This window comes from Carettochelys insculpta, chromosome 3 (assembly GCF_033958435.1).
Source record: "Carettochelys insculpta isolate YL-2023 chromosome 3, ASM3395843v1, whole genome shotgun sequence".
Taxonomy (NCBI): Eukaryota; Metazoa; Chordata; order Testudines; family Carettochelyidae; genus Carettochelys; species Carettochelys insculpta.
In genome coordinates this window covers 68,024,753-68,048,863 of record NC_134139.1, presented here as the reverse complement: position 1 = coordinate 68,048,863, position 24,111 = coordinate 68,024,753, and the positions used below count along the sequence as shown (strand labels likewise).

At 41.4% G+C, this 24,111-nt stretch overlaps 1 protein-coding gene across 2 annotated transcripts in view; it reads right to left on the bottom strand.

Moving 5' to 3' along the window:
- AKT3 (AKT serine/threonine kinase 3) overlaps positions 1 to 24,111 on the bottom strand; it is a 295,102-nt gene that overhangs the window by 186,090 nt on the left and 84,901 nt on the right. Inside the window, exon 2 of one of the 2 annotated variants that reach the window (XM_074990079.1) lies at positions 2,753 to 2,896. The exons of the other annotated variant lie outside the window; for it this stretch is intronic. The gene's annotated coding sequence lies outside the window, so the exon portion shown is untranslated. The remainder of the gene's footprint in view (positions 1 to 2,752; positions 2,897 to 24,111) is intronic. 2 annotated transcript variants of the gene reach the window in all.

Below are 24,111 nucleotides of genomic sequence, written 5' to 3'. Positions count from 1 at the left end.
TCTGCATGCTAGAAGTGGTTTGGGGGTGGGTATAGCTATAGGGTAGTGTATATGTATGGGTACAGGTTTGCCAACTATGCCCCACAGAACAGCACGTTAATATTTCTTGGGATGGATGGCTTCTCCTTATCCAGGCACTCTTGTATTTTTTTCACAAGGTTCTTTGGCAGGTCTGACTTGTTGCAGCTTCCACAGTAGCATACCTTGCCATGCCAGACAACCAGACAGCGATCTGGTGCCATGGCTCCACACAGCATTTTAGAAAATTTTCCAGGCTTTTGGTCATACACCATGAGTAGATGTTCTTGCTCCATATATGTTACATTTAGGAGGGTGATGTCTTTTTTCCACAACCTGCAGAACCACGGGAATTTGCATCTGCAACATGTTTCCTGCCCCTGTACATTTGCCTACAGCAGCTGGCGGGTGGTCCATTCCCCACCGCACAATGTGGTTTGCAGGCTTTGCTAGGTGTTTCCCCCGCCCCCACATCTCTTTCCTCCCAGCATTTCTTTTAATTTTTTCTGGACTCCCAGGCACCACACACCTGACATGCACTAAGGGGCCTCTCTCCTCCTATGTCCCTTTACATCCAGCCTTTTCTTTGGATTATTTATTTTATTTTTGTTTATCTTACTCTGATTGTATATTTACCCTCCCCCAGCCCTCTATGTGGCTGTACTCGAACCCTTCCCTACTACCCCCTCCATGCAGCTTGATCACTGGAGAGGATTGCTCCAGGAACAGCTGAAAAAAAATCTTCCCCTGCCACAGGACACCCAGCCAGGACACTTGGAAGCTACCCCTGCTCAGCAGCCCTCCCCTTCACCCGAAAAGTGGACAATTGCTTATAGCTTACCATGTCCACAAAGAAATGTGCTGGATAAATGGTGGCAAATGATATATTGTGCAATGCACACTTACTATCTCATCCTTAATAAGCATTCAATGGCCTTCAAAAAGTTTACTTTCCCTGAGAATAGACACAGAGACCCATCCATTCAATTTCAAAACAGATTATGTGAATTGTATCTTAATTTTGACCTTCGTTTTCCACAGACAATGCCCAGAGTAGCACAGAAAACGAAAGAAGCACAAACAGGATCTTATCCTGCAGCACACAGAAAAGACTGAGGCACCAACTGGCACACCAAGATAACAAAGCATACTGCTCAGTCGCATCACAGTACAGCTGAGTGGCATCATGCTCAAGAGAATGCTTGACTTCAAGCAGCAGCAAGCAGCAAAATGAAGTGAGGCCATTACAAAGCAGACTGAGGCTGTGGAAAAGCTCATAATAGCAGTTACAGAGCAAACACAGGTCCTGTTGTTCCCTGCTGCAGCTGCAGAGAGACTCGCAACACAGGACTGCAGGAGCTGTTACCTGCTGCCCAGAATCCCCTGAGGAGAGGTTGCCTATGCCCATCGTTGTGGTCCCCAAGGACAGGGAGGAAAGACAAAGATAGCTTGCCACTCCAGCCCCAAGAGTCACTGCAAAAGGTTATTCAAGCACCTTTGAGAAGGCTTCTTTTCCCTGCCAATTAAACCTCTCCTCCCCTCAAAATAAAATAATTCCTTTGAGCCTGGTATGATTTCATGGCATGCAGGAGTGGGAGGGAACAGAAATCAAAACAGGTGGGTTAGGGGAGAGCTGAACGCACAGCTGCCCGCCACGTGCATTCCACTTACTGCAACTTAGCTCCCGAACACCAAGTAAAACCATTCATTCATTAAAAATGCAGTTATTACCATTATGTCAGAGAACTAAATCAAAAGCTATTTTTTAAAACATCCTTCATTGCAGCTGCCTCAGCGTGGTCACTGGTGGATGGATACATAGGCGGCTGCAAGTAAGCCCTGCCTATGGCCTCCACTTTGGAATTCCAGACAGACGGAAAAGTCTCCCACCTGATTCATATATGTTGTACAAAATAGTGCATTCTGTAATCACAGCGTGGACGTTAGTTTCAGAAAGGTCCAAATGGCTCAATAAGGATCTGAACCTCGCTTTTAAATTGCGAAAAGCGCATTCCACCACCATTCTGCACCTGCTGAGTCTGTGATTGAAGTTTTCCTTGCTGGGCTCTAGGGGTCCTATTTAGGGCTTCATAAGGCAAGGGAGCAGAGGGTAAGCAGGGTCCCTCAATATTATTTATAGGCATCTACATGTTGCCAATCATCAGCTTCCAATTGGGGAAAAAAGTTCCATCCAGGAGTCTACAGGAAAATGCCCACTCTGCAGACCTATGTGGCATCCCCCTCAGTGTTGGAACCACCCATCTAGATGCCCACACCCTCTAGATTCAACACTGACAAAGATATCCCCCTACTTAAAGGCACCCCTCCACCTTGCAAAAATGTTACACTTCAAGTTCCAATTTCCTGTGCACTCTTTTGATTCTTCCTTAATGTGCTTAAGGTGAAGATACGTTGTAACAAAGCATTTCAGGTACATTTAAATGACTGTTTTTCTCTTTAAATGATAAGCGATTAACTTCAGTACCAAGAACATAGACTGACAACTACAGTAAAGGATAGAATTATCAGACACACATGTGAACATGATTTGTCAAAGAAGAGTCAACACAGGTTTGTAAAAGGAAATCATGTCTCATCTGGCAGCATTTTTTCATTTTTATAACAATAAAATTACTCTCATGCTGGAAAGGAAAAGAAACATTAAAATGACTGAAAAATAACAGAGATTACCTCTTAAAACAATGAATACTTTTAGAATTAAAAACTCCTTTACCTCTGGAGAAGTCTTTGTAGTAGAAAAGCAATTACCAAAACACAGGAAAGGAACAACTAAGTTGCCATGGTGAGTTTAGAAACAATCATCAAAAGGATCTCTGGGATCTTAGCCGGTTGTACGTTTCTGTACTGAACTGTGGTTCTGTTGAGAGGAAGGGAGACCCTAAATAACTCTGTTTCCCATATCCAACCAGCTATAATAGCAACAAAGTGAATGTCTTAAAAATCTTAAGATCTTTAACAAATTCTTGGAGGAAAAGGGAAAAAGCATTTTGAAGAGACTCATCAAATGCACAATTTTTACTACAAAATATATTTTCCAAAACTTTTTTTTTTTGTAATCTGGAAAGATCAACTTCAAGGAATGGGATATGTTTTCTAGGCAATCTTTAGTAAGATTCTACATTGCTCTTATATGCATAGTTGCAGAAAAAGAGTGTAACAAATAAAGTACTGTGAGTGACTATCGAAAACGTAGTTTTATGAAAAACCTGGACCTGATGTTTCATCACTGGAATGCTTTCAGTACCACTTTATAGTGTAAAAAATAATACTCCTCACATTTATACATTCTCTTTACTAATAATGACTGATACCATTTGTTGGAGCCAACACACAAAGGCTGTTTCTACCCTGTTCTTCCAGACTCCAAAACGCCGTGTAGAAGCATGGCCCCGGGAGGGCTTCTGGAAGGAAGTCCTTCTTCCGGAGGCCCCTTCTTCCCAAAAAATTTTGGGACTGTCTTCCGGACTCCAAATCACGTGATGGTACGCTAATGAGGCATGAGAAATTTGCATCTGCACCTCATTAGCATCTTTCACTCCGTGTATTAACATGCCTGTGTAGAAACGGCCAAAGGCAGTACTACATCTTTCTAAAGATACCAATAGATACTAGCAGATACTAGCAGATCAATACTAGTTTAACCAGCAAAGAATGGCCAAATGGGTATACAGAAAAATTTAAAAATGATCATTTTTAAGGTCAGTCAGATGTAGATTACCTAAAATACTAATTACCGCTTAAAGCTGTATACTATTGCTACATGTATCAGAGCGGTAGCCGTGTTAGTCTAGATCTGTAACAGCAATGTAGAGTTCTGTGGCACCTTATAGACTAAAAGAAAAGTTTTGAGCATGAGCTTTCGTGAGCAAAGACTCACTTCATCAGATGCTGAATCCTTCTTCCCTTTATTTAATGGGGTTTACTTTCAAAAGAGCAGCATCTACACTGGTTTTCTTCTTTCAAAATAAGCTATTTCAAAATAAGACTATGCAAATGAGGTGTCAAATATGCAACTCTGCGCCTCACTTGCATTTTCAACTTCTCATTTGCATACCTCTTTTGAAAGAGGAATGCAAGTATAGACACACCCTTTGTGTCCCCAGTTTTGAATATTTATTTATTGTTGGAGATGTGGAATATTAAAATGTTTTATTTATTTTTAGGTCACTCCCACGAAAGATATCACAATTGTAACTATAATACTAGTACTCACTACTAGACTCAGATAACCAAGCATTTTGCAGACACAACAGCTACTGTATCAGCACATGCACCACCTTAAGGTATCAGATTATTTTACACAACGTGGAACTATTCAGGTAAATCAATACTGACTAATTTACAACAATTCTACACTTCTTCCCAAGACTGCATCTTCTGCTGTACAATGCAGCTCACACAAGAGTGGACTATAAAAGCTAATTTATGTCCTGGACATGTGCAATATATAGAACTTCCACATTAATCAGTTTTTTTCAAACATAGGAAATAGGTTATTTTTCAATTAAAAACCACCATATGCCAAATTTCATGTTTTAACATTGAAATGTTTGGAATTATTTCAATAAATGGAAGTTGCAAGATTTTCTTTGAAAAGTAAAATTAAATAAAAATATTTTGGGGGTGTGGAAATTTGTTTTGTTGTTTTTGTTTTCTATTAACTTAAAATAGCTAATGTGTTATTATTTAAAAAACATTTATTGTTGGGCTGACAGAAGGCAAATGGCTATAAAATTAATATTTTGACAAAAATTATGAAAAACTGAACAGAAATTTAGAATTGACTAGCTTAAGCTAAATTATCATCCCTCGCTATAGCAAAGTTACAAAGATTTGGTTTGGAAGTGTTTTTGTTGATATTAGTCTGTTCTTGTCTTTGCACCTTTATTATACAAACAAATGGATCCAGTAACACTCTTAGGCTTCATCTGCACAGTGGGTGCTATTTTGGGATATTAAGGCATCCCAAAATAGCAATGCTGCAACCTTTCACAGCACCCAAAATAGTTCTGCTATTTTGGGTGTGCTATTCCAGTACCCCTCATCCTATGAGGAGTAATGGAACCTTCAGAATAAACCTTTATTCCAAAAGTTGGTGCCATTTGGGGGGCACCAAGTTCAGAATGAGGTATAGTAAACCCTCAAAATACACGATTTCAAGTTGCGATTAAGTTCCATTAATGCACATTAAGCACAACTCAAAATCCCACTCCTTCCGGCCACAATTCAACTCCCTCCCCCCAACCCCAGTTCAAACCCCCCATGGCCAGACTCACCACCGCCTCGTGCATGGCTCTATCTCTGGCTGCAGCTCACCTCCCCACGCCCCAACCCAGTTCAAACCCGCCACCCCCACCCCCCAACACGTGGCTCCGGCTCACCACACCCGTCCCAGTTCAACTGCCGCCTCCCCAGTTCAAACCCACCCCCCCAGCCCCGCATGGCTCCAGCTCAACTCCACCACTCCCCACCCCATCTACAGCCCTAACACATGCCAGGCTTAACCCCCCTGCCATCCTCCCACAGCCCCAACCCACCACCAGGCTTAACCTTCCCCATTGCCCCCCCTCAACCGCAGGACTTTCCTTTCAAAAGGAGCTCCAGGTGCTCCTGCTGCTTCCCCAGCTGCAGAACATGCATTCCACGAGGAAAAAAAGCTGCCCCACCCCCCCACCTTACACAATTCAAGTTATGCAAGGGTTGTGGAAATGCAACCCTCACGTAACTTGAGGGACTACTGTATTTCAAAATAATTTACACAATTTGCATAAATTATTTAAAAAAAAAAACAAACCTCACCATGTAGATGTAGCCTGAGTGTCCTTACTTCCATTTTGCTCAGAGGAATAGCTGTTAGTCCATGGCCATGATTTTTTCATCCTATTCATCTGAGGAAGTGGGTTTTACCCATGAAAGCTCCTGATCTAATAAACTTGTTATTCTCTAACATGCCATAGGACTGCTCATTATTTACAATTTGCTATTACTCCCATTTTAATTTCTGACACCTATAAATTAAATAAATGTGCTTAGTAAATGAACAGTTTGGACAGCTCACATTTTTATTAGACTCTCCCAACATAAGAATGCATTACATACACTGAACACCAAGTTTACCTTAAAAGTGTTATATTAAAACTACTTGTTGGCTTTTAATTATATGTAAGAATCACAGTTCCTTTCTATGATTTGTATGGCCAACAAATAATGTACATAGTCACCAGGAACAATATTTACACAATGTGTTTTCTACGTAACACACACCTTCTATTGTTGTCTCTTATTTTTTTCTCATCAGTTTTCATTGTCTGATGACCTTAAAATGCAGTTATGGAGCAATAAGATATTTAGGGAAGAAAGGAGCGTGTCAGAATGATCTCTTTTATCTAGCTGATGCATAATCAATGATCCTCCCTCCACAGATGGCTACGAAAGCAGCCAAAAATGCTTAGATGCAAGAGTTCATCATGTGCCATAAAATTCTTTTTTCCTTATTTTTTATTAGACTTGTAACATTAGCACTTTCACACCCTCCTCCCTGATTAGCAGCCCCTTTGGGTCTTAAGGGACTTCTGAGAATAAATAAGCAGATCTATATGAACATTTAGAATACTGACCTCATCACATCTGCCACTCCTATTTATTCATAGTAAGATAAGTATACTATTGCTGGAAAGATGCAAATTCTCTGAAAATTATATACACCTAGTTCCAAGCCACAAAACTAAAACAAATCAGATAAATGGTTCTAAATGTGTAATGCATTTCATTTTAAATATCTGTGTTAACTATCCCCCCCCATCCCTTCACATGTGGTGTCAACAGGTACTTAATTACTTTATGATATGGAACAACGAAACAATCTAAGCAGAGAGTATTAATATTATTAATTTAGTATTAATAAAATTAATTATAATTAATATTATTGCAGCACAATATAATTACATGTCTGTAACAACAAAATCTCCTTGTTGGTTCAAAATTGTCATCCTTTTCCTCAAAAGCTACTTCCCTTGAATATAGTCATTCTGTATCAGTCTGGGTTCCCAAACTTTTCAGCATCACGCCCCTTTTTGAGAGACCCTCATGACCCCCACCTCTTGTTTATCATCATCCAATCCCCACTTTTAAAAAAAATTCAATTCGTAATTTAAAATAAACACAATAACTTGACATAAAAGTGTTATTTAAAATTAAAAATAAGCACAAATAGTTTTTTCTGGCCAAAAAAATTAATAAAAATATAATTTAACATCAGAAACAGCATGCGAAGGATGATGCTGCATTTTCTTCAAAAGTTAGGAAATCCTAGGTTTGAAAGATGAAAGTGCAAAATGCAAATCGTTTTTGACATCCAGTCAATTTTTGTTTCATTTTTAATGTAGCTAAACTTGAAAAGCTTTTTACACAGAGGCATGTTAACAAAAATGAAAGAATAATACGTAGCACTTTTATGAACTTTCAAGTACGTTGGGAAATATTTTATCTAAAATTGCTCCACGCTTGAGTTTTCAAAATTACCTTTTTCATTTGAATCATATTTTATGTCAAGTGCTTGTCCTTGCAATACTTCTGGCAATGTATCAACATCAATGTTGAATGGATTGCATATTAATTTAGGAATGGGGTTCCCAGAAAAGATGCCTGGAAAATAGCAGATAGTAGACTCAATGGAGCCATGCTGCCCTGCCCTGATCCATGCACCAACTGCCAAAGCCTGAGTGCCATCCCCCAGCCCCAGGGTCCCCTTACCTCCTGCCAGAGGATGACCCCTGCTGGGCTAACACCAGCCCAGCAACTGGCTGCAAAAGCTGGTTCCAGCCCCATGCTAGACACAGCCCTACCCCCATGAGTGACAGCTCAATCCTGAATGGGCTGCCGGCATGGCCCCAGAGCTGCAGGCACAGCCGGGGCCTTGCACAAACCAGCTGCAGCCCTGACAGGGGTACAGGACACTGTGCTGGCCCCATCCCATCCTGGAGGCCAACTATGGACTGGCCAGGTTAACAACACAGCCCCAACCCTTGGGGTGCACGGTGCAGCCCCAGCTGGCCAGCTGCTTGTACCCCATGCCAGCTCCAGAGCTGCCCACACCAGGCACCCAACTGCCTGAGCCCTGCACTGCCAGAGCCAACTGCCCTCCTACCAGCCTCCGGAGCCACCAACCCAAGCTGTGGGTCAGCCACCCGAGCCCCGTGCTGCAGGGCCAGCCGCCCGCCCACCATCCTAAGCAACCTGTGCCAGGGCCAGCTGTCTGAGCCCTGCGTGCTGCCCATCCGAGCCTCTACCCTCCCCCAAAGCCAGGCACCACCAGCCCCCCACTCTTAACCCCTCTCCTTCCCATTCCTCTGAGCCAAACTCCTCCAGTCCCCCATCTAACCCCATCTTCCTCATCCCTCCCCCCAACCCACACTCCTTTGCAGGAGGCAGCTAGCTGCACTTGGGTCTTTGCCGGCTGTCTGCTTTTTACAGCAGCTGCGCCGGGTCACCCATGTAACATGGCACGGGATGAGAGCTGGATCCAAAGGGTGGATCTTTCTTGGAGTAGGGGGAATGACAGGCAGCACTGAATCACCTTGCCCCCCTCCCCCCGGAATTTCTTCACACCCCCGGGGGCATGTCCCCCAGTTTGGGAAACTATGTTCTATGTAATTAGTATCTAGATAAAACAAAATTTAGAATGGCTTAATTAAATCATACAAAATAATTTGGAGTTTTAGATGATTTATTCTTTGTCTGTACTTGCGTTCTTCACACTTCAACACCACTCCAGAAAGTCATGAAACATTCACATCAGTGCCCTCCATTGTAAACCCACCCTTTCTTAAAAATACCCTTGCTACTATTCGTTCTTCAGAATAAGTAATAAAAACTGGGTCCACTCAAAATCTTTAAGAGGGTGCAAAATAGCGTGATGTTACTATTTCAATGATGGAGATTTGAATACTTTCTTGGAATGAGGAGTCTGACAGGAATCACAGGAAGAAGAACGTATCATATGGAGGACTACACCCACTTAACACAAGGAATACGTAAAGGGGAAAGGAAAGAAAAGATTTAACTACGTCGCAAAGAAAACCCAAGACATCAGGGAATACACTAACACTCCTGTCTCGACAAAAGCAGCACGCCCAAACTTATTTTTTTCGTATTTTACATAGCAACTAACATTTCAGTTACAAAACCTCGTAACACCTTTCTTCCTGTCAAATACTCCACTTCTTCATCCCATGCAGTAGCAAGACTGGCTTTTCTCTCCACAGAGCCCCAGATTGATTTTCTTTCCCACGTAAGAGAAGCCAGGCCTTATTCCCACGACTCAAGGGAGAAAACAGTCATTGCTTCTTCTACCCACAGCATATGAACATTTCAGCTCTTGGCCCTCCTCATCATAGCACTGTGAACCCAGACTTCTATAATGCACTTTGTCCATGTTCAGTTTTGTGATATTTTTAGCATTCATACATGAAATCAATAGGAAATCATTCAAACCAAAGGCCTATCTTGAAAATTAAAATAAAGTTAATGGCTCATTTTTATAATTAATAAAAATCTTGTTTAATACATCTGCATTCAGGGTAGATGAAAAAAATCAATTATTTTTTTCAAATAAAAATCTGGTTTTTTTTAAGTTAAACAATATACTAAATTTCTCACTTAAAAATAACAGTTACAATTAAATCTAATCACAAACATGCCACACAGGCCGTGTCTACACGAGACCCAAACTTCGAAATGGCCACGCAAATGGCCATTTCGAAGTTTACTAATGAAGCACTGAAATGCATATTCAGCGCTTCATTAGCATGGGGGCAGCCACGGCACTTTGACATCGATGCGCCTCGCCGCTGCGCGGCTCGTCCACATGGGGCTCCTTTTCGAAAGGACCCTGCCTACTTCGAAGTCCCCTTATTCCCATGAGCTGCCCTCTCCCGCCCCCAGACAGCTTAACACACACACTCCCACCAGCCCAAACCGTCCCCTCCCACCCCCAGATTACTTAACCACTCACAGCCCCAAACCTTCCCCTCCCATCCCTAGGCAGCTTAACCCCTGGAGCAGATCCTATTGCTCTCCTCCCACCTTCATGTGGCTTTAACCCCCCTCCCCCACAGCCCCAAACCACCACCACCATCCCCTGCCCAAACTCAGGATTCAATCACTTCACACAGGACTCAGAGCTCCTCATGCTGCTCTGCTCTTCACCAGCTGCACAGCTCCCCACAGCCCTTGGCAGTGGCAGCTCCCAGCACCCAGCTGTGCTGAAATAAGACTCTATTTAATTGGTTTAAACCAACTAAATTGAGTCCTCTTTCAGTACAGCATGGCACTGGAAGCCGGGAGAGAGAGGCAGGAGCAGCAGCTGTAAATGGCTCTTTAAAGAGCCACACATGGCTCGGAACTGCTCAGCGGTGGGTTTTTTTTTTTGGTCACAGAAAAACCATCACAGCTTTTGTGTATAAGATAAACCCTAACTGGGAATATTCTGAAGACATTCATTCCCTGGGTAAAAGTGTAAAAGGTGCCCAGTGTTAGCAGTATAAGATGATGATGCAGGCCCTAGCTGCAAGGATGAAACATTATAAAGAAAACTGCTCACTGGGAGAAAATGATGTGGATAAAGATGTGAATATGGCTAAGTGGATCAGTCGCTTCGTAATTTAAATAATTCACTTTGTAAAGCATCATTCCTCAAGACTCCAATGTGCCTTTTACTGTAAGTGTGATTTGATAATTCCAAAGTTGTTTGCCATATTGGATGTTGCTAGGAAAAAAAGGTTTAGTTTAGTCAACTCATATGGTTTGCTTAGTTAACTATATTTACAATCTATCACTCAGATGCACAATACAGAAAGCTGTAATAAGAGGAAATCTAGAGTTGTCAATTGCCACTCATTTTCTTACCTTACATTACATAATACATGCCCGTTACTAGAATATCATGGTCACAGATCAGAATGGTGATAGCATAAGTCTAATCCCTATTTTACTTCCGTGTAACTCAGCTTTTCTATAGTAACAGAGAGGGAGCTGTGCTAGTCTATACACTATCAAAACAATGGAACCCCATTTTTCCAATGAACTCCACTCTGTATGTGTGTTCTCAATAGGGCTTACTCCAAAATTAAGTGCACTCTAAGCACAGTCAGTATTACCTTTTTTGATAATTTGATTAAAGCCATTTTTTGTGATTTTAATCATGATTTAAATCAAATCTTGTCTCCATTTATTTGACATTGAAATTTCATTCCTAAACAAGTCAATTTATAGAAAAAAATTTATATCCCTCTCACTCCAAATTCCAATGCCCTAATTATTCCTAGCCCTATTTATCGAAAATCCTTCATTTTCCTTTTCCTCTGAAAAAGAAGCAACAGTATTAAGTACTTTGTCCCACTCTTCCTTTTCTCAGTATTGTGTCAAACACATTTTATTTGCTTCCTTGTTTGTGTACCAATGTGTCAACCTGGCACTCATGAGCACTCTTTAGTCACTGGCCCTGCAGCAATAAAGCTTTTTTTTTTTAAAGAAAATCTGAAAGAATGGCTTTTTTGTTTCATTTCATTTTTGATATTAACTCCAAATTGGAACAATTTTAAATTAGGTCAGACATTTAACAGTCTCTTTTAATGATAAGAAAACTAAAAACAGTTCCCACCATTCAAATACCACTTTTTGCACCTCCTACCTTTTTTTTCCACTATTCCTTAAATATAGCAGACCCAACAGAATTCTGGGGAAGCAGGTTACTAAAGTTCAGGCACAGATTTTCTATACTCCCTGCCCATTCAGAGCACCACTTTTCAATGCAGAGGTGGAATCTGTAGATGTTTGATCCTGCAGCATAAACAGTATATGTGGACACTACACAGGCTAAGTGTCTAACCTCCCTACATGCCTGCTGCCTTAGATTTTGAGGAGGCCTGAAAAACAGCAGACCTAAGTATTTTGCCAGCAGCACAGAACATATTTTTGGTGCCCCTACACTTACCTGGAACAACTAAGTTACAAAGAAGAACAGAATAACCCAAATCAAGCAGCGTAACAGCACAGTGCCACATAGGCGTCGATGCCCAACACCCGGATTGCCAGCTCCTAGAATCAGCCTGGCAACTAATCCTATGGGCTGCAAAAGAAACTACAAAGTGGATGGATGAGCAGCCTATCTGCATACTGGCTCCAGATTGAGGTAAAAAGAATATCACATCCACCTACCATCTCCACCCAGTACCAACACAATTTACTAAGATTTGGAGACTGAATAAAAATTTAGTCCAATATTATTTCTAATATATTTTTTCTAAAGTACATAATTTTATAAAAGCGATTTAGGAAGTGTTAGTATAGGTTAAATTGAGGGGAACAATGTGTGTTTTCACGCCCCTATTTCTCAGAAGATCTATCATTCCTATCATAGATCAGACACAGCTAAACACTCAGCAGCAAATACCAAGTTTCACTTAAAGGTCAAAATGCACTAGATTTTAATTAATGTTCTAATTCTACTCTGAGTAGAATAGATGCATGACAAGGAAAACAAAAAGCACATGTTTCAGACAAATCATGGCAAATCTTATCTAGGCATGGCAATATTACAGCATACTAATATTTAATTTTTCATATTTTCATTAAAATACATGGAATAAAAGTCCACATACAATGGAATATAAGAGTAGTTGTAAGTATAGTAATGAAGAATTGCTATTAGAAGAAATGAAAAACGGAAAGTCTATATTTAACTTGGTGCTCAGTCATTAGAAAGGTGCCCCTTAACGACCATATGTTACTCAAATATGTTATCACACCTACAATTTCATCATATGTCTCCCAAGAAATTAATTAGCTCTAACTTTTTCAACTTTGACAAAAATGTCTGCAGTAAGTCAGATTACTAGCTGTTACAAACATTTAAAAATTCAGTTTTCTTCAGCTTTTAGTTAACCTTTTAATTACTGCCAGTGCAAAGGAATAAGACTTAGAGGGCAGACATCCCTTTTTCATAACATTTTAAATCTACTTTAGATTTATATTCTATTTTTCAAATATAAAAAAGAAAAAAATTATCACTTTTACACATCACAAAACAAAATCTATTTACATAAAATGGTTGAGTGCCTTCCTCAAAGGAATGAATTCTAATATAACCACACCTGCAGAGCTCACTTCACACGTGAGACTCAGAAGCTGAACTGCAGTCTAGGATCCTCAAGAGAATCATTTGATCTTAAGGAGTCCCAACAATGTCAGCTTCCAACTACCAGTTTCTTTTCAGTCAGAGAACAGAAAAGACCATAACTGCAGCTCTACAGGGTAGTAAATGGGGTATATGTAACTATTACCTACAATATTTTCAAACAAAGCAAAATGCAGTCTAAAAAGTCATTACATTTTTATTATATATATATACACACACACACACACACACAGAGGTAGTCCATCATGTCCGACAATGACGTCTTGAGCTTGTACAAGATCATTGGTTGTGGACTCGCACACGGCTGAGGAGTCCAAGCTTTGAACAGCATGGGCATTCACAGTGGGGGCAAGGGAACTGTCCTGGCTCTGTTGGTGCGGCTGCTGCTGTTGCTTTCTTCCTCTCACAAGCAGCAATGAGGTGTACGTGTTACTGCTCTTCAAAGTTCTCATACTCGTGTTGTACAAGAGTACACCAGCCTGTTCGGTCTTCTGCGTGCTGCTCTAGCTGATCTGGTTTTAAACCAGCATGAGCAACATTGGCCTTCACACAGTCTTTATACCTCAAGCGAGGCCTACCTTGATTCCTTTTGCCCAAGGAGAGTTCACTGTAGAGGAGTTACTTAGGGATTCTTGACTCCTCCATCTGTATGATGTGCCCTGTCCAGCGAAGCTGGGCTTTCAGAATCACGTCTTGGATGCTCGTGGTTCCTGCTCTGTCCAGGAATTCCAGGTTTGTAACTCTGTCCTGTCATCAAATGTGTAGTATTGACCTCAGGCTGAGTGTGCAGAAGCGCTTCAGCAGTTTTATAAAGTTTTCTGTACAAGGTCCAGGTTTCACAGCCATACAGGAGACTGGTCAGGACCACAGCCTTGTACGCTTTCAGTTTAGTGAACTCTCAGATATTGTGCTGATTCCACACTTGCGCTCTCAGACATCCTAGTGCCCAGGTGGCCTGGCAGATTCTGGCATTGATTTCTTTGTCAAGGGAGCCATCATTGGCTATCGCAGTGCCAAGGTACTTGAACTCCTCCACTGTTTTTAACTCTGTTCCCTCAATAAGGATTGAAGAGGGGAGAACAGCAGATCCTGGAGCAGGCTGAAACAGTACCTTGGTCTTTCCTAGCCTGATGGTCAAACCAAAGAGGTGAGTGGCATCAGCAAACTTGTTCACAATGAGCTGGAGATCAGATTCCTTATGTGCCACAAGTGCCCAGTCGTCAGCAAAAAGGGCTTCAAGGATGAGCCTCTCAAGCATCTTGGTTTTAGCATTCAGATGACGAAGGTCAAAAGGTGACCCATCAAATCTCTATTTTATGTAGACTCCACGGTCCAGGTCCCTAACTGTGTGGCTGAGGATGCACGTGAAAAAGAGGTTGAACACCACTGGGGCCAGCATGCATCCTTGCTTCACACCACTGGATATCTCAATGGTCTGAGGACTCACCATTTGAAAGAACAAAACCAGTCATGTCATCGTGGAACAGGCATATGAGGTAAACGAATCTTCTTGGGCAGCCAAGTTTTGACAGGATAATCCACAGGACTTCTCTGTTGATGGTGTCAAATGCCTCAGTCGGGTCTATAAAGAAAGCATACTGATCCAAGTTCTGCTCTATGCACTTTTCCTGGACCTGACAAACAGCATAGATCATGTCAATGGTGTTGCGGCCTGGGCGAAAACCACACTGTGCCTCTGGTAGGTTTTCCTCTGAGATGCTGGTGATCAGACAGTTGAGGATGACTCGAGCCAAGATCTTTTCAGAAGTACAGAGAAGGGAGATGCCCTGGTAATTTCCACAGTCATCTTTGTTGCCCTTGTTCTTGAAGAGTGAGATGATTGTGACATCCTTAAAGTCTCTGGGCATGTCTTCTTCTTCCCAGATTCTGACCAAGATGTTGTGAAAGGCTTCAAGTGACACTGGTCCTGCCACTTTGAAAATTTCAGCAGGGATACTGTCCATCCCAGGGGCTTTGCCAGAGCTGGTCTGGCTGATTGCCTTTTTGTAGGGGGCAGGTCAAGACTGTCTATTGTGGGTTTCTGAGGGATCTGGTCTAGGGCCACAGGGTCGACAATGGAGGGTCTGTTGAGAAGGTTGCTGAAGTGCTCTCTCCACCTATTGTTGATGTTGTTCTTCTCCCTCAGAAGGGTCATGCCATCTGCAGACAGGAGAGGTGTAATACTTGGCTTTGAAGGTCTACATATAGCTTTGATAGCACTGAACAATGTCTTGGAATTCTTGGTGTCAGCGTAGTATCAGACTTCATCAGCTTTACTCTCCCACCACTCATCTTGCATTTTGCGAAGTGCCTTTTGTGCCTGCCTCTGAAGGTGTTTGAAACAATCATGTTTGAAGATTGAGGACTGATCGTTTTGCCACAGAAAAATGTGTTCTGTTTTTCCTCTAAGATCTTCATAATGGCTTCATCACTTTCACCAAACCAGTCTTGGTGAACTCTCTTTTTCAGTCCTAGTGCTGACTTGGCTGACTCCGTCACCAGGGTTTTGAACTGATCCCACTTTTGTGTTGGGTCTCCAGTCAGAGGTCCATGGGACATCAGCACTTCATCAAGGCAGGCTGCGAATTTCTCACGTTGACCAGTATGTTGCAGCTTCATGATGTTGAAGGAGGATCTGACAACCTTAAGCTTCTTGAGGTGCAGTGGTGTGATGTGCAGCATAAGGACTGATCTGAAGAGTCTATGATCAGTCCAGCACTCAGCTTCCCGCATGGCCCCGGTGATCTTAATATCTTGAATGTCCCGCCTGCGACTGATGACATAGTCAATCAGGCGCCACTGTTTTGATCTCGGGTGCATCCATGTGGTCTTGTATTTATTGGCTTGCCGGAAGAGAGTGTTGGTAATTGTCGGGTTGTTTTCTGTACACAAGCTCAGCAGAAGGCGGCCATTGGCATTCATGTTAACACCACCACGATGCCCCAGCACCCCTTACCAGGTCCTATAGTCCTTGCCAACTCTGGCGTTGAAGTCACCCAACAGGAGAAGCTTGTCACTAGAAGGAGTTCCTTTCACAAGATGGTCAAGGTCCTCATAGAAACTTTCTATTGCTTCGTCGCTGCTAGTCAGTGTGGGGGTGTAAGCGCTGATGACTGTAATGTGGCGAGAGGTGTTGAGGGGAAAGCGGAGTTTGATTAGACGCTCACTGATGCAAGTTGGTAAGTCAGGAAGCTGGTGCAGAAGTGATGTCTTGATGGCAAGTCCCATTCGGTAGATTCTGTCTTCATTTTCTGCCCTGCCTTTCCAGAAGAAGGTGTAACCTCATTTGGTTCGCAGATGGATCCTTCCTCTGCCAGTCTGGTCTCACTCAGGGCGGCTATGCCAATATTCTAATGTGCCAGTTCTCTTCCTATGAGGGCCATTCTTCTCTCAGGCCTCATAGCATTCTCCCTGTCCAAGAGGCTGAGAACGTTCCATGCTGTAAATATCATTTTCTTTTCACTGTTTTTGACCACTGCCAGCATGCTGGCCATTTTGGTTGGGACAAGCAATTTTTGGGACACCTTTTCTAGTCCCCTCCCTCATTTTGAGGATGAGCAGTGCTATTCCTAAAAACGCCTGCTCAGTCGCCTGGGATACTCCCGAACTTCTCTGCCATCCCAGGTTCAGAGTCGAGCGACCAAAGTCCACAGGCCACCTATGTGCAGGTTTGGAGCTACGACTCCCAGTGGTCACGTCCACCTGTCATTTTGCCCCTCCGCAATTGCCGTAGGACTTTGAGGTAGACAGAAGTGATGAGAATGTGCAAAGAACCTCTGCAGGAGAACGTTTAAAGTGGAAAAACCGTTGCACAGGGGCAGTTCCACTCTCTTGACCTCAGAAGCCTGGTTCCAGTGGTATGAAAAGTCGTCACGCTGGGACTTCCTAGGCTGCAGTGGATGGCCATGCCATCTTTGGTGCCTTGTCATACCCTTCGCTCTCCACAGAGTATTGCAGAACCGCCTTCCTGGTCGCTGGATCTTGCTGTTGATCTCATCCACCCAATCCGCCAGGGCCGACTTTGCATGCTGGGATAGGCAATTCCCTATCTCACTGCAGGTTTCCATCCTCCCAGCTACCCTCACCTGGTTTAGCCCACCTGTTGAAGCCGTTTATCAGGGTGTGGCCGCTGCATGCTACAGCTTCTTGGAGCCACAGGTAAGAGCTGGGTGCCAGGTGGGAACCAAAGATGCATGAACTGCCCTAAAGAGACATGACAAGTCCCCATACCAGAGGTGCTACCCCTCCCTGGACATCCTATACACCCCAGAAAAAAGTCATAACAGCATGCTATAAAACAGAAGTGCAAAATGTAAAAATATTGATTTATCAAGCACTGGTACCACAGTACTATCCTGCCCACTATCAGTCATGTGCATCTGTTCTAAAAATTATATTAAAAATATCCAGCATATTAAGCTGAAAATAACAAGAACATGTTTTCTATTTTAGTACAAAACAATGAAAACATATAACTACTTAGGCATAAGTTTAGGTAAGATAATACCTTTTATTGGACCAGATCAGAAAATCATCATTGGAGATGTGGCTCCTGGGAGATCCAGCTTACCCATTGCTCCATTGGCTCATGAAGCCACACATAGGCAACCTGGACCACAGTAATGAGCAGTTTAACCACAGACTGAGCAAGTGCAGAATGATAGCACAATGTGCTTTTGGCCATTTAAAGTCCAGCTTCAGGAGCCTCAGTGAAAGCAACATTCCCCTCGTAGTGGCAGCCTTCTGTGTGCTCCACAATTTATGTCAGAGCTAGGGAGAAAATTTCACACCAGGCTGGGAGGCCAAGGCACGTATGTTAGCACCAGGGCAATAATGAGAGTACAGCAAGGAGCACTGCTCTTCAGGGAGGCTCTGAAAAACACCTTTATGAATGACCAGACAGCGACATGACAGTCATGTCTGTTGCTCTTGAACAGATGTCATCTGTATGTCTGCTGCCCTGTAAACCTTCTTTCCCCTCCCGCCATGCAACACAAGCAATAAATATACTGTTTGAGAGCTTTTTACACACACACACACACACACACACACACACACACACACACACGTTCAAGGGTGCTGATGGAGGGGGGAGGGTTATGGAACATGGTGAGAAGAGCACGCAGTTCATCATGGGCTGCAAGGGGCCTATGTGCTCCTGAACCAGGCACCTGAGGAGTTCTGTTTGCTGTACCATCAGCTTCAACATCACCTTCTGAAACTCTCTCCTGTTCTCCTGATCCAGCCTTCTGTACTCCAGCATGACCCGCCTCCACACATTTAACCATACCTGTCCGTGCAGTCAGCTCACATGTGTTCTAGAAACATTTTCCTGGATTAACAGGTGAAGGGAAAATTTGGGGAAGGGGAGATAGCTGGAACTTTTATACCTTTGGAAAAAGTTCAGGCATCAAAGGGATCATGCACTGTGGAAATGGCCTAAGAGGACTATAGAAAGTTGTCACTTGGTACAGGACCTTTACCATAAACAAGGCTGCTTTGTAAAACAGTTATGGGGCCATGAAACAGTGGAGATACAGAGATGCCCACACCCTTTAGAAGCGCTAATGTTCATACAGTACACTCTTTTTCAGGAGTTTGCTTCAGGGCTTCAAATGTGAGCAACAGGGAGTTATGGCACAAAAATGCACGCTAACAATGTACAGTCACAAGTGTAGACAAACCCTAGGAATAAGAAAATGAGTGACAAAGAATGAAGTTTATGGATACAATGGACACATACGTACAACTGCAATTTTATAATTATGCATATATTAAGCGCCCACAATTTCCACCTGCCCCACAAGTCATTATTAATCCTAGTGATCAAAACAGAAAGGAACATGAGCACTGCCAAATTAAATCTAAAAATGTAATAAGAAAAGCCAAAAAAGATTTTGAGGAACAGTTAGCCATAAATTCAAAAAACAATAGTAAAATATTTTTTAAGTACATTAGAAGCAGGAAGCCTGCTAAAAAAGCAGTGGGGCCCCTGGATGATAGAGACATAATAGAGCAATCAAGGAAGGTAATGCCATTGCAGAAAAACTAAATGATTTCTTTGCTTCAGTCTTCACGGCTGAGGATGTTAGAGAGATTCCCAAATCTGAGCTGTCCTTTATAGGTGACAAATCTGAGGAACTGTCCCAGACTGAAGTATCATTAGAGGAGGTTTTGGAACTAACTGATAAGCTTAACAGTCAGAAGTCTCCGGGACCAGATGGTATTCACCCAAGGGTTCTGAAAGAACTCAAATGTGAAATTGCGGAACTATTAACGGTGGTTTATAACCTATCCTTTAAAATCAGCTTCGGTACCCAATGATTGAAAGACAGCTAATATAACACCAATATTTAAAAAGGGCTCTAAAGGAGACCCTAGCAATTATAGACCGGTAAGTCTAACGTCAGTACCGGGCAAATTAGTAGAAACAATAGTAAAGAATAAAATTGTCAGACACGAAGAGGTACATGATTTGTTGAGCAAAAGTCAACATGGTTTCTGCAAAGGGAAGTCGTGTCTTACTAATCTATTAGAGTTCTTTGAAGGGGTTAACAAGCATGTGGACAGGGGGATCCAGTAGACATAGTATACTTAGATTTCCAGAAAGCCTTTGACACGGTCCCTCACCAAAGGCTCTTATGTAAATTAGGTGGTCATGGGATAGGAGGAAAGATCCTTTCATGGATTGGGAACTGGTTAAAACACAGGAAACAAAGGGTAGGAATAAATGGTAAATGTTCACAATGGAAGGGGGTAACTAGTGGTGTTCCCCAAGGGTCAGTCCTGGGACCAATCTTGTTCAACTTATTCATCAATGATCTGGAGAAAGGGGTAAGCAGTGATGTGGCAAAGTTTGCAGATGACACCAAACTGTTCAGGATAGTCAAAACCAAAGCAGACTGTGAAGAACTTCAAAAAGATCTCAGCAAACTGAGTGACTGGACAGCAAAATGGCAAATGAAATTTAATGTGGGGAAGTGTAAGGTAATGCACATTGGAAAAAATAACCCCAGTTACACATACAATATGATGGGGGCAAATTTAGCTACAACAGATCAGGAAAGGGATCTTGGAATTATAGTGGATAGTTCTCTGACAACATCCACGCAGTGTGCAGCGGCAGTCAGTAAAGCAAATAGGATATTAGGAATAATTAAAAAAGGGATAGATAATAAGACAAAGAATATCTTACTTCCCCTATATAAAACTATGGTACGCCCACATCTTGAGTACTGCATGCAGATGTGGTCTGCTCACCTGAAAAAAGATATATTGGCATTAGAAAAGGCCAACTAAAATGATTGAGGGTTTGGAATGGGTCCCATATGAGGAGAGGCAAGAGAGACTGGGATTTTTCAGTCTAGAAAAGAGAAGACTGAGGGGCGATATGATAGAGATACATAAAATCATGAATGGTGTGGAGAAAGTGAATACAGAAAAGTTATTTACTTGTTCCTATAATATAAGAACTAGAGGACACCAAATGAAATTAATGGGTAGCAGGTTCAAAACTAACAAAAGGAAGTTTTTCTTCACACAGCGCACAGTCATCCTGTGGAACTCCTTACCAGAGGACGCTGTGAAGGCCAGGACTCTAACAGAGTTTAAAAAAGAACTCGATAAATATCTGGAAGTTAGGGCCATAGATGGCTATTAGCAAGGGGTAAGGTATGGTGACTAGCCTTTTGTCAAAGGCGGAAGATGGACGGCAGGAGATAAATCGCTTGATCATTGCCTTCGGTTCACTTCCTCTGGGGCACCTGGCATTGGCTACTGTCGGCAGACAGGATACTGGGCTATATGGACCTTTGGTCTGACCCAGTATGGTCGTTCTCATGTTCTAACAGTGTGATTTCTGAAGGAGGACGTGAATAGAAGATCTGCAGAACTGGACAGTCAATTTACATATTTATCATAGGTTTTATTTCCCCTGTGGAAGTTCTAACTACATAAAAAGATACCACCAAAACCACAACCTCTCTCATTTCTGCAGTCAATGGGGATAGTTACAGGTAAACGAGTCTGCCGCATGAATCAACTGCTGCATCCAGTGAATAAAGAATATAATCTTTGTGATCTATACTTTTATCATCACCTCTTAAGCTATATGCTGAAGTACATAAGGCTTCCTGGCAATTTTAACGTTTTCAACCACTCATTTTAAATATATATTCATTTCTTAGATCATTTTTCTTATAATACTGTTGATAGCAAAAAAAAATGTGCCAATTACTACAAAATGTGAAGCTATCACTTCATAATGTTTCATATTATATTCCTGTTCCCAAATGTAAAGCAACAAAGTAAATCTAATAGATGTTAAAAAAAATTAAGTCTTAAGAAACATATTCTATGAGCAAAAACGCAGTCCCAATTCAGATATGAAATAAACATCACTGTGAGAAAAACTTAGAAAATACTCAGTATCAGATCAAACCCTCTAATGCCAGTAAGCCATATTTATAGTCCATACACTATCCATATAATAGCTTTTCACAAATTTGCATATATAAAGAACTCCATGTGGCTGTCCTACATATCACTGATATGGAAACTAAGCAAAGGCTGTCTACCACTGCTGATGGATATCTGCCTGAAAGAGAGTGAACTAGACCTTTCCTCTCCTGATATGTGTTAACCTTCTAACTCTGAGTTTTCTTCATCATGTATAAATGTTCCAACAGTATGGTGCTGTATTTCATTAGATCAAATTGCAGAGAATAGATAGTCTGAGTGAAAGATAACAATCAGAAAATTTTTTAGTCTCAGAGAGGTAGCTGTGTTAGTCTGTATCTTCACAAAACAAAAACAGAAAACCCCCAATATAATCCTGTAGCACTTTTAAGACTAAACAATATAATTTATTAGCCGATGAGCTTTCGTGGGTCAGACCCACTTCTTCAGATGTGGAAAATCATGATAAATGATACACTGACAAATGTTATGGGTTATCCCAAATTAATTCACTTTACATTTAAATTAAAACCAAACTCAGCATCACTGGTTCATCATCCACATTACTTAAAGAGACTGCATTATTATTAACTAAAAACAGTAGATAATATCATGGATATTATTCTGGAAATACCAGAAGGAAAAAAACGTGCTAAACCTAAAAACTGCTTATGTTCACAAGTGTATAGTAATCAGGTAATCTCATTCTCAAGCTTCATCAGATATTTTATTATTGGATCTGGGTTGTCAGCTGCATTTGATGAGCATTAGTATATGGTATACAACATTATGCCTCTAAGGAACATAAATTAGTTATGCAGAAGTTGCATGATTCTATGCGACGATAAGGTAGACAGCAGTAGGTCCACAAATGTGCAGAGGAAAGTTTTGCTAGTCATCTTTCTGTCCTCCTAAATAGTGGAGCAACATGAAACCTTACAAAAGAGTTCCTAAACTGCCCAGTTAAATTCTCCAGATGTAATTTCTTTGTAGCAATCAGACTTCACTTGTTATTTCATATCCTAACCAAAAGGAAAAAAAACAAAATAATTTGCATACTGAAGACACTATCAGCTTTTTTCTTAAAAAAAACAAAAAGTCTTTTTAGTTCTCTTCCTCTTCTACTTTTTATACCATTTAAATAGCCAATGACATCAAAAGCAGCTGTACGGCATTCAAGCAGCAGCAGCAGCAGAACAGCTGTATTAAATCGTGCCAGATCTAATATAAAAAGTTTACACTTAATTAAAAATTCTTAGGATAGTGTTCTATTTTAAATAGTAGCTCATTTTTATACGTATTATTTATTAAAGTAATGGACACTTTCAGAAATTTAATCTAAAAATATTTTGGTGCTGTATACAAAGTGAAGAAAACAGCCAAAGAGATGTGGTTGCCTGTTTGGCACCTGCGCTCTTCCACTCCAGAAATGTTATTTAACAGTTTTACTAATGTCTTTTGAGGGAAGGGGTAAAAAATTTTCAGAGAACAGATCTCTATCACTGTTAAAGAGCTTTCAATGGCGGAATTTTCTTTTTTAAGTACATGAGATGATGCTCTTACTGATGCTCTTATTCATGGAATTTCTGTCACCTCTGCCAACAAAAGAGGTAACATCCAAGAAGAAAAAAAAAAGGAGGATAAAATAACGTTCACTTCTTGTTTTATGGACTTTTGGACCAGCAGATCCACAATGTGTATTTGAGATGTTAAAGGAGGATATTAATTGATCCATTTCTTGCTGAAGTGCAGCCATGGTTTCTGATCTATTGAACAGCAATCCTGGACATACCTGCCCTGACTAGAATTAATACCTCCAAAGGATAATGTAGGTCCTTATTGGTATACCTTTCTTTGAAAGACAACATTAGGTATAAAGCATAGGACTGTCCTTGGCAGCAGGAATCAATTTAACAGATCTGGTATGTTTGGCAATTATTTGATTAGAACGTCAACCATTGTTCCAGCTTTAATTTACTTATGAGCAGGCAGCATGTGTTATTCTGGCAGCAGTTCTCCATCTTTTGACCTTCACAGTTTTTCATTTTCTTACCCATACCAAGTTTCCCTCACCCAAATTCAGAAATACAATATGTGTGGGTTTTTTCAGGCCCTAAAAATTACAGGTTCCCATTTAATCTCAACTTGAGCAGTAAAATGATTCTGGAAAAGTTTTAATTAACTTTCATAGTTTATAACTGAATGTCCACAGAACACAATCTACAAACTACTGATTCAAATTCTGAAACTGTAGATGGGAAACTTCTGCAGTTTGTTTAAGAACTTACCCAAGAGAAGGCTAGGATAGGTGAAACAAATGTAGGATTTAATAGCCAAGACTGGAGCAAGAATTCTGGTGTCCTCCTGTGAAATCCAGACCGTTTTGTGCTTTTACCCTATACTATAGATACTTCAGAGAG